The sequence below is a fragment of the Phyllostomus hastatus genome, unplaced genomic scaffold (genome assembly GCF_019186645.2).
Source record: "Phyllostomus hastatus isolate PE091 unplaced genomic scaffold, TTU_PhHast_1.1 phas_contig_98, whole genome shotgun sequence".
Taxonomy (NCBI): Eukaryota; Metazoa; Chordata; class Mammalia; order Chiroptera; family Phyllostomidae; genus Phyllostomus; species Phyllostomus hastatus.
In genome coordinates this window covers 10,286,307-10,300,585 of record NW_025333999.1, presented here as the reverse complement: position 1 = coordinate 10,300,585, position 14,279 = coordinate 10,286,307, and positions in this window count along the sequence as shown.

Below are 14,279 nucleotides of genomic sequence, written 5' to 3'. Positions count from 1 at the left end.
AGCCAGTGGCTTATTTCCAGAGAAATATGAATCTTTTACTAATAATTCTCAAAAGCTAGGGCTTTCTCATCTGTTTGGGAATATATGTATAAATAGAGGTTTCCCAGGTGGAGGGAGGTGGGGCTGAAAATGGATGATGGAAGCAATGGAAAGGGAAGGGGACCAGCTGTTAAGAACAACAAAAATAAAAGCCCGAGAAGTGTGTGTGAGGCGAGGGGCAGCTGGACGAGACAGGAGTGCAGGAGAGGCGTGAGCACCGCAGCACAGTGTCTGGCCCCTGATGGTGGGAAGGCTGGGAGGAAACAAAGGGGGCTTCCTTAACACAGGACTTTGCACTGGAGGGTAAGGATGTGTCTAAAGCATCTAAGGACACCTAAAATTTCACTCCACTTGATTGAACAGTAAGTGCCTGTTTCCAACTATTGGCAGATCTGAAAAAGCCAATGGTTCTGTTTTTTGTTTGTTTTTCACTGATTTCCATGTGTCCCATGAATCTGGAATTCACAAGGGGGTCCTTGTGTTTTTCTAGACCCTGAAATGCTAATGGTTGCACAGAGGGGCCTGTGGTCTGGGAGCAGAGAAGTGACAGTCACCTCTGTCAGTCAGACTGTCTTCTTAAGGAACGGCCCTAAAAAGACAGGAGCAACCTTTAATCCCAAAGCCCAGCTTGTCAGACTCAGTAATTTGCCTGGGGCTTCAGGGTCAGGATGAAACCCAATCCCTCGAAATGTCTTCCCAGCCCTCTCTGCTCTGGGCGCTGGGCTGCCTCAGTCAGTGATCCTGCCTCCTCCTAAAAGCAGACTTGACCTGTGGAGGCATTTTCATGTGTTTCTTAATAAGGTTAGCTCTCCTTCCTGAATGTGTCATATCCTCTATCTGTTAATATATCCATTAAGGTTGACAAAGACCAGCCACGGGGGGACCATGGCTGCTTTGGCCTTCTATCTGTGCCCTGCACCCTTGATCCTGTTTGACAGGCAGGTTGCATCTGGGCTCCAGACTTCACGGCCACTTCAAGGTTTCTGTCAACAGCCTGTTGTATGGAAGAGGCCCAGCGAAGCCCAAACAAGAAAACCAGGACGTAGAAAGGGTTTCTGCTTTGCGAAAAACACTGAAAGCTCCCTGCAGAACGTGATGGCGATTGGCACAAAAGACAGGCTTCTCCTTCAAATATATGAACTCAACAAAAAGGAGGGGAAAGCAGATTTTTGGTGTTTTCTCCTGAAAAAGGAGTGGGAAGTTAGTTTTCGGCCTGCTCATCAGAGGACAAAATGTCATCCTAATTCCCAGGGTCAGACGTCCTCTTTCATGTACTAACTCCAGAGAGGAGTACTCACGCCGGCTTTACTTGCTCTTCTCATAGGTTTATAATCGGTAGCTTTACTGCCACCTTTCACCCTTTTTTGTCTTCATGATCATCAGTTGGAACTGGCGTTTTGGAAAACTGAGTCATCTTCTTGTTGCCTGTGAAGACATGACTTCCGAGCCAGGACGCAGGCGCAGAACCTTCTCCTCCTGAGAGTGTCTGCTCCGTCTGGTGCGCGCTGTATTCCCTAGATTATAGATTCAGAGAGACGGAAACTCTTCAGTGTTTACTGGTCTCTTTTCAGCATGTAATGTCCTTTATTTGAGTCATGACAGCACAAGAGAGAGTTTTCTGGAATTTCCTGGCTGTTCTCCGTAAGGTTCAAATGACATTTTTAAATTCTCTGCAGCCTTCTGTGGCTGAGCTGTCCATTGTGTCTGCACTGTCCCTGAGCTTTCTTGAGCAAGGGCCATTGCATGCTAACTTTCTGTGTTCCTATGTTTATAAATAATTCAATAAGGAATCGCTTTGTAGCACACAGTGCTGCCTATTTATTTGTAGTAATCAAAATCTGGCTTTTGCCCTGACTGGTGTGGCTGAGTGGTTGAGCATTGTCCTGCAGAACTAAAAGGTCACCGGTTCAATTCCTAGTCAGGGCATAAGCCTGGGTTGTAGGCCAGGTTCCTGGCTGGGGGCTCACGAGAGACAATCAATGTTTCTTTCTCTCTCCCCTCCTCCCTCTCTAAAAATAAAATCTTTTTTAAAAATCTGGCTTCTTTGTAAAATCACCTCTTTAAAACAAATGTTTTACAAACTCTAGGGATCTAAATAAAAAAAATATTTTAGTCTCCATCTTTCCAGATTGCAGTTTTGTGCAGTTTTAAAGCCACATACCATTTTGATGGGAAGAGTGAAACGAAATTCCCAGCCTCCCTCTGTCATTGGTCCACTTCCCTCCCAATGACATAAAGTTTATAAAGGGAGTGTTACATTTTCAAGCTGTATTTAGAAAAAACACAGGAGAACCAAATTTACCAAGTGCTTACTTCTTAACCCATTCAGTCTTGAAGCAAAGTGGAGGGAGACAGAATTAGGTAGTGATGGGTATGCAGCAGCATAAGATTGGTGTTTTCTGAAGCCCAGCACAGAGAAAATAGTTTTTGGATGTCAACCTTATTTTTAGCATAGCTTCAGAATTTTATTCACTCTAAATTGTCCCTAAAAATTAGTTGTTCTGGAACCCAGCCCCCAAAAGCTCAAGTGTAGGGGAAAAGGATAGATTTAGATACATCAAAAATTCAAAAGCTGAATCCTGGATGGTGGGGGATGAGAGGAGATTCTATCTATAAATGTTCCTCGTCTGAAACAAAGGTTAAAAAAGGAAAGAAAAGGAGGACTACAAGCTCTTTCACAAACCAGACTGCATAATCCCTGCAGGGGATGGTGCGCCAGAGAAAACGTTCCATGTGCACTTAAAAAGTATGTATATTCTGGAGAGAGAGAAGATGGAGGCGTGGTAGGAGGGAGCAGATTCCACTTCCCTCTACACACGGGAGAAAAACCTAGCCGATCAGTGGAGAAACAGAGCAAACAGCCAACCATATCATGACATACATGAAAATTGGACATAAAAAACTGTAGCAGACATTGAAAAACCAGACAGTAAGGAGAGTGCTTCAGGATAATAAGGGCCCAGGGATCAGCGCCAGGCCCAGGGATCAGCGCAGGGACCAGGGAGGTTGCAGCCCCAGGCCCGGCGCTCCCAGGTCTGCCAAAGGGCACTCGGGAGAGAGCAGGGTCAATTGCTCCTTCCCCAGCCAAACACAGACTGAGCAGCACCAGGGGAGGCCTGGTTGCTTGAAGGCACAGAGAAAGAAGTGAGGACTGAGAGACAATCACACAGGGGCGGTGACCACCCACACATAGTCCTGGGAAGAGTGTGCTCCAGAGCCTGTGCAACCACGGGCAGCCTGGCCGTGTGCCACGCCCGCACCCCTGAGAGAGTGTGGCTTTGTGGAAGACCCGGAGCCCACCGCCGTGAACAAGGAAAAGGCATGGATGCTCTGCCGTCTCGCCAGAGCACGTAGCCATGAACACGGGGAAGGCGAGCGCACTCTGTAGGATCCAGGGAGCCAACAGCCATGATCTCAGAGAGCATGCTTAGGAGGGCCCAGATCCCACACTCAAGGCCCTGCAGAGGGGCACCAGACTGGCTTTGGGGAAAACTCTCCGCTAGCCCTGGGGAGTGTACACAAGAGGCTGTCCCAGTGCTGAATGGGAAGGGAGAAAGGACATACCAATCGCCCCTCAGCCTGCTGAAGCCAGCAAGACCAGAAAAAATGGTTTGGCCAGTTTGAAACCAATAAGAGTTTTTTTTGTTATTTTGTCTTTTTTTTTAAGTAACTTTTTAATTTTTAATTCTTATTATTTTATACCTCTCAATTCTTTATGCTTCTCTTTCTTTTTTTCTAGTGTTATTCCTTCCTTTCTTTCCAAATTTATCTCTTCTTCCTTACATCTTCTGCTTTTTTCCCGTCTTTTTTTTTTTTTTTGGAACCGGCAAGTTATTGCATATTTGTATTATCCTTTTCTCATTATTCTTACATTTTTTATTTTAATAGTATTTTGGTATTCCTCTTCTTTCTGTATAGTCTTCTTTGCTTGGCTGGTTATATTGTATCGTTTGACAGGTTTCCCCTGTTATCTCATTCATAGTGTATTGCTAATTTACTGTCCTTCATTTGTGTTCCATTAGCACACTACTCAAGGTTCTGTACTCCCTATTCTTGTTATCTAGATCTCACAGATTCTGTAATACAATTGTTGCTCTAATACTATTGTAAATAATAGCTATTCCATACGATTGTAAATACTACACAACACCCCTCCCAGATCTTAGCTCACTTCACAGTTTCCCGAACTCTATTACTGTAGTGATTAACTCTATTCTCTCACACCCTACACCTATTTACTATTCTTTACTCTCACCTTACCTCAAAATCTGACCTCTCACAACCTCACTGCTTTCTAGATCCAACTCACAATCCTTTCTTTCCCAATAAGAGTCTTATCTTCTTTCCATGCTTTCTAAAAAGTAGTTAGTGGGGTGAAAGGTCACAGTTAACACTATACATAGCCAAAGGATCTCCTATCTCTTCTCTACTGGCTGCTAATGTAAATATCATAGACTACTCTCTTGCTGTCTTAAACCATTTTGCCTTACCCCTCTAAACGATCACAAAAAAGAGTAGGGGGAAGCTGTGAACACCAGGACACACGAAGGAGACTGCACCACTGAATCTCACAGGTATTCTATCACAGAAGTTCACACCATAAACCCAGGGAACCAGAACAGATCAATTGAAGTAGCAGAGGCTAACAAGAAGAGTCTCACAAACAATGAGAAGACAAAGAAACAATCCCCAAATGAAGGGAAAGGAGGGAGCCTCAGAAACAATGCTAAATGAAATAGAGGCAACTCAACCATCAGATATTGAGTTCAAAGAAATGATTATCAGGAAGCTCAGTGAGCTAACAATGAGCTACCAGAAACTACAGGGAAACTACAATGATCTCACTGCAAACTATATCAACATGAAAAAGGAAATAGAAATTATCAACAAGGGCCAACAGGAACTGAAGAATACAATTTCTGAACTGAAGAACACAGTAGAAGGAATCAAAAGCAGGATCGATGAAGCAGAAGATCAGATCAGTGAATTGGAGGACAAAGTAGAAAAAACACCCAGGAAGAGCAAGAAAAGGAAAAGAGACTCAGAAACAATGAAGAGTGATTAAGAGAAATGCAGGACAATATAAAACATAATAATATCCATATAATAGGGATACCAGAAGGAAAAGAAGAAGAGAAAGGGATAGAAAACCTATTTGAAAAAGTAATGATGGAAAACTTTCCTAATTTGATGAGAGAAAAAGTCACACAAATCCAGGAAACACAGAGAGTCCCAATCAAGAGGAACCCAAAGAGGCCCACCTCAAGACACATCATAATTAAAATGGCAAAATTTCAAAACAAAAGAGAATCTTAAAAGCAGCAAGGGAGAAACAGGAAGTAACATACAAGAGAGCCCCAATAAGGCTAGCAGCTGACTTCTCAATGGAAACACTCCAAGCCAAAAGAAAATGGCAAGAAATATTCCAAGAAATGAGAACCAGAGGACTGCAACCAAAGCTACTTTATCCAGCAAGGCTCTCAATCAAGATTAGAAGGCCAAATAAGAAGCTTCCCAGACAAGGGAAGTCTAAAAGAATACACCTTCACCAAACCAGCTCTGCAAGAGATGCTCAATGGACTGCTTTAAGGAAAGGAAGGGGAAAAGAGAGACAGAGAGAGGAACACAGGTACGAAAATGGCAATGAATAAGTACCTATCAATAATAACCTTAAACGTAAATGGATTAAATGCTCCAATCAAAAGACACAGAATAGCTGAATGGATAAGAAAGCATGACCCACACATATGCTGCCTACAAGAGACCCACCTTAGGACAAAAGACCTACACAGGATGAAAGTGAAGGGCTGGAAACAAATTTTCCAAGCAAATGCACAGGAAAAAAAGCCAGGGTAGCAATACTCATATCAGACAAAATAGACTTCCAAAAAAGGGCCGTAAAGAGAGACCCAGAAGGTCACTACATAACACTCAAGGGAAGAATCCACCAAGAAGACATAAACATTGTAAATATATATGCACCCAACATAGGAGCACCCAAATACATAAAGAAAATCTTAGAGGACTTCAAGAAAGATATTGACAGCAACACAATTATAGTGGGGGATTTTGTCAAAATCCCCCACTGTCAAAAATGGACAGATCTTCCAAATAAAATATGAACAGAGATATATTGTGGCATTGAACAATACCCTAGATGAAATGCACTTAACTGATATATACGAGCCCTCCATCCCAAAGAAGCTTAAATACACATTCTTTTCAAATGTACATGGAACATTTTCAAAGATAGACCACATGATAGAACACAAAACAAGCCTCAACAAATTCAAGAAAATTGAAATCATACCAAGCATTTTCTAGGATCACAAGGGACTAAAACTAGAAACCAACCCCAAGGAAAAAAACCAAAACACTCAAAATTATGGAGATTAAATAGCATGCTATTAAACAATGAATAGGTCAAGAATGAAATTAGGGAAGAAACCAAAAAGTGTCTGGAAACAAATGAAAATGAACTCACAATAACCCAAAACTTATGGGACACAGTGAAAGCAGTCCTGAGAAGGAAGTTCATAGCAATACAGGCCTACCTAAAAAAGATAGAAACTTTTCAAACAAACAACCTAACCCTACATCTACAAAAACTCAAGAAACAACAACAAAGACAGCCCAGAGCAAGCAGAAGGAAGGAAATAACCAAGATCAGAGCAGAACTAAATGACATAGAGACTAAAAGCACAATTCTAAGGATCAATGAATCCAGAAGCTGGTTCTTTGAAAAGATAAACAAAATCAACAAGCCTTTAAGCAGACTCATCAAGAAAAAAAAAGAAGACCCGAATACCCAAATAAACACAATCAGAAATAAAAAAGGAGAGATTATAACTGATACCACAGAAATACAAAGGATTGTAAGAAATTACTACAAAGAACTGTATCCCAAGAAATTTGAAAACCTAGGTGAAATGGACAAATTTCTAGAAAAATATAATCTTTCAAAACTCAATGAAGAAGAAGCAGAAAGCCTGAACAGACCAATAACAGCAAAGGAAATTGAAGCAGTAATCAAAAAATTCCCAACACACAAAAGCCCTGGACCAGATGGTTTCACAGGAGAATTTGACAAAGCATTTCAGGAAGATCTAACCCCTATCCTTCACAGACTATACTAAAAAATCCAAAATGATGGAAGACTCCCAAACTCTTTTTATGAGGCCAGCATCATCCTAATCCCAAAACCAGACAAAGACACAACAAAGAAAGAAAACTTCAGGCCACTATCGCTGAATAACATAGACACTAAAATCCTCAACAAAATATTGGCAAACCACATCCAACAATACATTAAAAAGATCATACACCATGACCAAGTGGGATTCATCCCAGGGATGCAAGGATGGTACAATATTCGCAAATCAGTAAATGTAATACATCACATAAACAAAATCAAAGACAAAAATCACATGATCATATCAATAGATGCAGAAAAAGCATTTGATAAAGTACAATGCCCATTTATGATAAGAAACACTCAGCAAAGTGGGAATAGAGGGAGCATTCCTCAACATAATAAAGGTCATGTATGAGAGACCTACAGCCAACATCATACTCAATGGGCAAAAACTAAAATCTTTTCCACTAAGATCAGGAACAAGACAAGGCTGTCCACTCTCACCACTTCTATTCAATATAGTACTGGAAGTTTTAGCCACAGTGATCAGACAAGAAAAAGAAATAAAAGGCATCCAAATCAGAAAGGAAGAAACAAAACTGTCACTGTTTGCAGATGACATGATAGTATACATAGAAAATCCTATACACTCGGCCAAAAAATGCTTGACCTAATAAATGAATTAGGAAAAACAGCAGGTTACAAAGTCAATATCCAGAAATCAAAGGCATTTTTGTACACCAACAATGAAACGGCAGAAGCAGAAATCAAGAAAAAAATCCCATTTGATATAGCAAAAAGAAAAATAAAATACCTAGGAATTAACCTAACCAAAAAGGTAAAAGACCTGTATTCAGAAAAATACATAACACTGAAGAAAGAAATCAAGGAAGACACAAACAAATGGAAACATATACCGTGTTGATGGATTGGAAGAATTAACATCAAAATGTCCATACTACCCAAAGCAATTTACACATTCAATGCAATACCTATTAAAGTACCAATGACATATTTCACAGACATAGAACAAACACTTCAAAAATTTATATGGAACCCTAAATGACCCTGAATAGCTGCTGCAATTTTGAGAAAGAAGAGTAAAGTAGGAGGAATCACAATACCTGATATTAAACTGCATTACAAGGCCACTGTAATCAAAACAGTCTGGTACTGGCATAAAAACAGGCACATGGACCAATGGAACAGAACAGAGAGCCCAGAAATAAACTCAAGTCTCTATGGTCAATTAATATTTGACAAAGGGGGAAGCAACATAAAATGGAGTAAAAACAGTCTCTTCAACAAATGGTGTTGGGAAAACTGGACAGGTACATGCAAAAAAATGAAACTCGAGCACCAACTTACACCATACACAAAAATAAATTCAAGGTGGATAAGAGGTTTAAATATAAACCATGACACCATTAAAGTCCTAGAGGAGAACATAGGCAGGAAAATCTCAGATATTTCATGCAGAAACTTTTTTAATGACATGTCCCCTAGAGCAAGGAACATAAAGGAAAGAATAAACAAATGGGATCTCATCAAAATAAAAAGCTTCTGTGCAGCTAAAGAAAACAGTATCTAAATAAAAAGAGAACCAACTGTATGGGAAAACATATTTGCCAGTGATACCTCAGACAAGGGTTTAATCTCCAAAATATATAAAGAGCTTACACGACTCCACTCTAAGAAGACAAGCAACCCAATTAAAAAATGGATAAAGGACTTGAACAAACACTTCTCCAAGGAGGACATACAGAGGATCCAGAGAGACATGAAAAGATGCTCAGTATTGCTAGCTATCAGAGAGATGCAAATTAAAACCACAATGAGATACCACTTCACACCAGTCACAATAGCCATCATAAACAAAGCAACAAACAACAAATGTTGGAGAGGTTGTGGAGAAAAGGGAACCCTAGTGCACTGTTGGTGGGACTGTTACAGGGTGCAGCCAAGAAGGGGGACCCCAAATGGGCATTTGAAATGGGGTCCAGAACTTAAGGTGTCCAGGAGATTTTAAGATGTCTCCATCCCCCCACCCAGGGTGTGGGTTGAGGGAAGGGACAAATGGAGCAGGGCCATTGAGATCTGTTTTGCATAGCAACAGCCTTGCAGCTACCCTCTGGCATGGTCATTTAACATATCTATAGCCTTTGGCTGGTTGCATGGATATGTTAAATAGCTGTGATCATCTCTGAGCCAGGGGAATGGAAGTAACTTCCCCACCAAGACGTGACTGGGGGCAGATCCCCCAAGCTACAGCACCTGCGTGGGAGCTCGGAGATTGGCTCCAGGACATGGGGCCACAGCTGCCCAGACTCATGATGGCAGCCCAGTAAAGCTAGAAGGATATGAATTCTGGCATGTGAAGCCGAGTGTGGGAGGAGTCGGAAATGAGGCTGCAGAGGAAGATTGGCCGCGGGGATTTAAAAGCCAGACTTGGCGGCCATTAGGAGGGAGAACTATGCGTCTTTAACAGAGTGGAGAACCATGCTGCCTTGAGAAGGAGAGCCATGTGCAGCCCTGAGGAGGAGAGAACCATGCGGCTTTAGCAGAATAGGGAGGACCTCAGCCATTGAGAGAGAGAACCATGCTGCTTAAGGAAGGTGAACCATGCGCAGCCCTGAGAAGGAGAGCCATGCACAGCCCTGAGTAGGTGAGCGATGCGCATCCCAGAGGGAGAGAACCACGCGGCCTGGGCAGAGTGGGGACCCCCACAGCTTTAGAAGGGGAACCACCACCTGGTTTTAGCAGAGATCCCGGTGACTCAGCCGAGGGTGCCAGGAACCCAGGGAGGTCTCCCAGTCAAGATGGAGGACTAACTAAGAACCAGAGGACTGTCTGAGCCATGGACTTCGTTTTCCTTTCCTGAGATACGGTACTCTGGACTGGGCAAAGGGGGAAGGAAGGAAGGACTGTGACTGTGTTTGTGGGTGTTTTAAGGGACTTTGGGATTTTTGATGAAGACATTAGGTCACTACTTGAAGTCTGTATAGCATTAAATAAACATTTCCTTTCCTTTTCACAAATCTCTGGCATTGAGAGACGTCTTTCCTCTAGCGGCGGACATAACGGACCCGGGGCCTTCTTTCAATAATAGTATATTGTCCCAGGCCCCCCCACTTGTCTGTTCTGTAACAGGACTGCAGACTGGTACAACCACCATGGAAAACAGTATGGAACTTCCTCAGAAAACTAAAAATGAATCTGCCTTTTCACCCAGCAATTCCGCTGCTAGGATTATATCCTAAGAACCCTGAAACACCAATCCAAAAGAACCTATGCACCCCAATGTTCATAGCAACACAATTTACAATAGCCAAGTGCTAGAAGCAACCTAGGTGCCCATCAGTAAATGAATGGATCAAAAAACTATGGTACATTTACACAATGGAATTCTATGCAGCAGAAAAAAAGGAGCTCCTACCCTTTGCAACAGCATGGATGGAGCTGGAAAGTATTATGTTAAGCAAAATAAGCCAGGCAGTGAAAGACAAATAGCATATGATCTCACCTTTAACAGGAACCTAAACAACAAAGCAAACAAGCAAGAAAAATATAACCAAAGACACTGAAATAGAGGACAGGCTGACAGAAACCAGAGCAGAGAGGGGAGGGAATTTCAAGCGAGAATGGGAAGGGTTTACAGGAACAAATGTAAAGGACACATGGACAAAAACTAAAGGAGGTGGAAATGGGAGGGAGGTGGGGAGGGTTGGGTGGGTGGGCTGGGATGGGAGTAAAGGACAGAAAACTGTACTTGAACAATTATTAAAAAAAAGTAGGAAAAAATGTAAAAAAAAAATTCAAAAGCTATCACAGCCAAAGCTAACAATGGCAGACCAACAAAGTATTTGTAGTGACTAAAATTGAAAAAGTACTAATAAGGCCCTGGCTGGCATAGCTCAGTGGATTGAGCGTGGGCTGCAAACCAAAGTGTTGCAGGTTCGATTCCCAGTGAGGCCACATGCCTGTGAGTCAGGAGGTAGTCAGGAAGGAAGCTCCCGAGGCCCTGCAGGGCTGAGGTAGAAAACATCTATACATGACAAAGACCCCCTAAGACGGCTTGTTCCTGTTTTCTGGGATAACTCTGAATCCTAGAATGCGCCTGCGCGCTACCCCTGATTCATTATAATATCATTATAATGAAATAACATTGTGGGACTCCCTTCTCCAGTAGCCAATCAAGAAAGTCATGGGAAACCACACATGCGCAGTAGCTTTGAAATCCAACTCCTTGTACCTGTGCAGGAAAAGCCCGCCAAAGACTAGCAGGGGGGCTTCTGCCCCTATAAGAATAGAATCCCCCAGCCCATGTGCCCCCTTTTTTCCTCTGCTCAGAGCTGGCTCACTCCCGTGTCCTGTGGTGTGTACTATCACTTAATAAACCTCCCCTCTTTCTTTATGCTATAAACTTTGTGTGTTCGGTTCAATTCTTTGTTCTCGATCACTAAGAACCTGGTTACCTGTGCACACCTGTGACACCTGGGTTGCAGGCCATGACCCCCAGCAACCGCACAGTGATGTTTCTCTCTCTCTCTCTATCTCCCTCCCTTCCCTCTCTAAAAATAAATAAAATAAAATCTTTAAAAAAAAAGAAAAAGTACTAATAAATATTATATAAGATTTCTTGCAAGTTAACAAGAAAAAGGAAAACAAGAGAAAAATGGGATACAGGTATTGCTAGGGTGGCTGGTGATGTGGGCTGTGAAATGTTCACAAAGAAAAATGCAGAGAACGAAGGGTTTAGTTTACTTTCCCAAGGGAGGGGAAGGGCTGGGTGCAGAGATTCCAGCCCCAGCCCCAGCCCCAGCCCTGAGGGGTTCGGGCGTTGGGCTTGTACTGGGTGACAGGGCGGCTGCAGAGCAGGACATTTCAGGTGGCCTTGCATAGGCTGCACCTTGTCTCAACGTTGTCCGGGGGTGCAGGGTCCAGTCGCTGGTGTCTGGCGTGTCCTTTTTTCATAATTCCTGGATCCTCTGTGCCTTCAGGGTGCTTCCGGTAATTTTCTAGTCCTGAGGATAAAGGCTCATCAAGCAATTAGGGTCAGTCGTGCTTCACGGGTCCAGCCAGCTCCAGGAAAGAGGTCCTGAAAAAGGGGCTTTTGCCTAATTAGATATTAATAGGTGATTCAAAGAAAGGCAAGCCCAAGTGCTTAACGAGAAGCTGAAGAAGAAAAAGTAAAACTGAGAACTTGGCGCATAGAGTCACTTTAATGGAAAGGGACAGCAGTAAATATACAACCTCTATTTTTTTAAAAAAGGAGACAAACTGAGAAAGCCAGAGCACTACATTATGTCCCTCAGAATTGCAGAAGTTAAAGTGTTGACGGTTCTATGGGGACAGTCACGTGCTGCTGGTGATGGGGTGAACCGCTGAGGCACCCGGAAGCCAAGCGGCAGCACTTTGAACTTAACTGTGCGCGAGTCCAAGAGCCAACATTCCCCCAGCAGCTCCCCCCAGTCCCCGGGCCCTAGGGGCCACAGGAGGATACTCTGCGCAGCACTGTGTGAGTTACAGTGTTGTTGGAGGCAAGCAAGCTCCCGGGTTAGTAGAATCTGACAGATGCATACCACTGAACACTGTGCAGCCTTCGGAGACAACGAGCTTGAGGTAAATACAGCAAAATGGGTGGATCTTAAAAAAAATAATGTTGAATGCATAAAGAAATGGGATCTGTAGCATAAGGCCGCTTATGGAAGTGCACACAGCACTGCATGGCGTGAGGACATGTGTATTTCAGCCATCAAACACTAACATAGATGTTATGGGGCACACAGACTGGTTTTGAAAGGAGGACAGAGATGAAACTGGGCTTATTCCAGGCTGACCAATCATACCCATTTGCCTGAGGCTTTCCTAGTTTTGTAACTGGAAAAGACACCAGTGTTCGGGCTGCCTGTCACTACCAAATCCAATAAGCAATGACAGTGATTGAATCTTTTATAGGCGCTTTATTCAGATGGCGGGCGATCCGAGAAGATGGCGGGTTCATACCCTAATAAACCATCTTGCCCTTTCTTTCCTGGCCAGATCTTTTATATGGGGGTTGAGAGTGGGGACAAACAAGGTGTGGGCGAAAGCCTTGAAATTCCAAGGGGGAGGGGTAGTCGCTTGCTTCTTCCTGGTATGGATGTCTCCAGGCAGTAATCTCTAGCCAGTGCCCCAGGAGGTCAGCTGCTTTTTCTCAGGCATCAGTTGGGCCTTATCTGTAGTTTCTGAAACAAAAAACTTAACATACACATTACTTGCTAGATTTATGGCTATTTACCTTAAGCTAAAATTTTCTAAGTTTTGAGCCCCCTATCAATTTGGGCAGTGAAAGCATAGCGTTCCAGCATTTCAGCATACCCCTCAGTTCAAGGCCCACAGGGATGGCTGGTTACCCCACCCCCAGCCAGAGTGGCAGCCTTGAAAAACCTAATTCAGATCAAAACACTTGTTTGGTAGAAACCTATCCAGCTGGCTCTCTATTCCACTCAAAGGAAGAGCCAAAGATTTCTGCCACAGCCTGTAAGGTATAGAAAATATACCTCCGAACCTCTCTAACCACTTCTAATTTCTCTCTCCCACTGCCACCACTCCAGCCCCGCTGGCCTCCCGGCCTTCAGTGACTGGCTCTCCCAGGGAGGCCCACCTGGCCTCCTACTGAAAATCGAAAGCACCTGCTCCCACTTCTACCCCTGCCCTGCACTTCCACCTCCTCTGGCTTGCTCCGTATTTGTTATGTTCCCGGTAAACCCCTCTGCTAGAACGTATCCTGTGCCTGGCTCAGGGTCTGATGCACAGGAAAGGCTCAATAAGCATTTGCAGAATGTAAGAAGAGTAAAGTGCCTGGACGGAAGGGGTAACAATGGCCTGAGAACTGAGGAGTTGGCTTAACTGTACCCTGGGCCCGGGGTGCAGGAAGCAGAGCCTCCTTATTGGCAGAAAAGAAAGTGCTTCTCAGGCAGAATCAACAGAACAGCACAATAATGGCCTCTGCAGTGCCAGGTGGGCTGTTTCACCAGCTTTATTCACTCACGTAATCCTGAAGAGAATGTCGTGCGGTAGTGCATCCTTTATCCTCACTCTGCTGGTGGGAGACAGAGCGGGG